Source organism: Palaemon carinicauda, chromosome 2 (genome assembly GCF_036898095.1).
Source record: "Palaemon carinicauda isolate YSFRI2023 chromosome 2, ASM3689809v2, whole genome shotgun sequence".
NCBI lineage: Eukaryota > Metazoa > Arthropoda > Malacostraca > Decapoda > Palaemonidae > Palaemon > Palaemon carinicauda.
Genome location: NC_090726.1, coordinates 148606995 through 148609494, shown reverse-complemented (window position 1 = coordinate 148609494; position 2500 = coordinate 148606995). Strand labels below are relative to the sequence as shown.

The 2500-nt window shown below is 35.0% G+C and overlaps 1 long non-coding RNA gene across 2 annotated transcripts in view; it reads right to left on the bottom strand.

The window, feature by feature from the left end:
• The window catches only part of LOC137627736 (uncharacterized), a 120005-nt gene extending 119791 nt beyond the window's left edge, over window positions 1-214 (bottom strand). For both annotated transcript variants that reach the window (XR_011041213.1, XR_011041212.1), the window contains exon 1: window positions 143-214. This is a non-coding gene — a long non-coding RNA (uncharacterized lncRNA). The remainder of the gene's footprint in view (window positions 1-142) is intronic.
• Window positions 215-2500: the final 2286 nt, after the last annotated feature.

Genomic DNA, 2500 nt, shown 5'->3' with positions numbered 1-2500 from the left:
GATATTACTTTTACCTTAGAAAATTTACTTTCATTTAAAACAGAATTGTTAAGTATTGTTATTAATAACATTTCTGCAAATTTTTTATTACAATTAATTGGTGAGGATGAACGGAAATTACAGAATAGCTTAAAAAACTTACCTTAATTCACCAAGATCCAAAAGGTACTTCAAGATTTTGGGAGCTGACGACTCTGTACGCAGAGACGTTGATTGTCAAGAGCTAAATGAGCTTTTTCATTAGTAGACCTTTTCCTACTACCCTCTTCCCCCCCCCCCCCTGCCTCCCTCCCTCCCTCGGGCCGCCCCCATCGATTGATCCAAATGAGGAGAATCGTGTCAGTAGATTTGCGTGATTTGTCTTTTTTATAACCTGTGACACGTGACTTCTGTTAAACTGCAATGATTGCTACATTTTTACTCTTCTTTGCTACATTTTTACTCTTCTTAATAATTTTTGCAATTCCTACCTTTCTTTGTGTCGTTATTAATTTTTTTTCTGTAATATCTCTTACAGAAGTTATTAATGTTTGTGAAAATGTCAGTATTCTCGTTTAATTGCAATTATATTTTTGTTTGACTCCTTATTATGGTGATTTCTAATGTTTATTTCATCGAAGTTTCTGTAGTTATTCAATCATCCTTAAACCTGAGATTGATCTTTCCCCTTAAACACTTTTGATCATAGTGATTGGGGTAAAGCTTAGCCACGAAGTGACATTAATAAAATGGTTTTATTTATTTTATAGAATGTTAGCCGACACGAAAATAATTGCATTAATCCTAAAAATAAATGTCAGTGTTTTTGTTGCTCAAACACACTTGGAATATTTTCTTTCCCTGGTGAGCTGTCGTGTAAACACACTAAATACCACAAGTGGCTCGTTTAATCCGACTTCATCAATATTTAATGTCGGACAGCTTAGCCTTGAACATAATTATCAGAACCAGAACCTGTCAAAGGAAATTTTGACGATCAGGATACCATACATTAGCTCTAATGACTTTTGTCGTATTTTTTTATGGCTGAAGCTCCTAGTTGATGAGGAATTAATGGATACAGTATGTAAGTAAATTATTCCCATCCCCATTATGGGGGGTGACTAGAGAGAGAGAGAAAAAAAGTAGTTTCCACATTCATATTCCATCAGGCGAAAAAGTAGTTTCCTCGTGTCAAAACAACTGACAGTTTTAGAAGTGCGTTTAGTTCACTAATCTTAATCTCCCATGTGCTATTGTGAAGGCAGTTCTATTCTGACACCATTGATATTTGGTTTTTACCTTTCATCTATAGACTTTCTACTTACTTTATCCCCTCTATCTTCTTGCATTCTCCCCATGTGACCAAACCACTTCAAAACTGTGATTTGACTTTACACACTTTGACTATAATTTCCCTCTTCCAGCTCCTTCAAACACATTTAACATTAATTACTCCGAATCATTGCCATAGTTAGTCATCCCATGGGTATCCATATATTAGTTTTATTCTTCTTACATAAACCTATTTACTACCAATACTACTAATACAACAGTAATGTTAAGAAACAGACTGTCAGGTGATTTGATCTGAAACCTGATAATTGTGTGTTGACCTTCAATCTCTAATTATGTAAGTTTAGAAAATATCCTCTCTCTCTCTCTCTCTCTCTCTCTCTCTCTCTCTCTCTCTCTCTCTCTCTCTCTCTCTCTCTCACACACACACACACAAATGTTGCTATAGTACTGTGAATATGTATTGTCATTCTCCTGTTAGTCTTTCTTGCTGCGTTCGCCATATCTGGCTTTAAAAAGAATTGGTTTGAACAGATCATTGTCATCACTCATACTTTAATTGGTATCTACACGATCCTTGGATACTTTGGCTCTCAATGATATCGATTTATACATTAAAAACGATGACAATTTCGTGAAAGGTTTTTTTTTCTGCAACTTTAAAGCCTCGAGGTTTGTTGTCTTCCATCATTTCAAGTGACTTTTGCTCAACTCGTTCGTCATAAATATGAAGTGTCTGGTCAATGCAAATGATTACTTTGTTGGTATTCGTATCGAGTAAGTTTTAATACATCACCACTACCATTCTCGACTTCGCTAAAATCGAAGATTTTGCGAAGGATAAGTATTCACCCTTTTCTGTGTCGTTTGTTACCTTCTCCAGCTTCGTTCCGGCGAAGGTTGTTTTGGTAGGCGTTGTCTCTGTGTGTTTGTGATTCGTATAGCTCATAAACTATTTGACCGAATATGATGAAATTTTGGGGGAGGATTGATCACGATTCAAGGACAGATTTTGGGAGTGATAGTGTGAAAATGTCAAGGTCACGAAAAGGTAAAAATGTCTTTTTACTATATCGTGGTCACTTTCATCTAATTTGTATGAAACTAAAGCGAAAAATTGTATAAATCAATTGCATATCTTGCATATCGTATGATATACAACATAATATAGTTATTTCATTACCCTAGTTTATTTATTTGTTAGTTTTTTATCAACCTTACACTA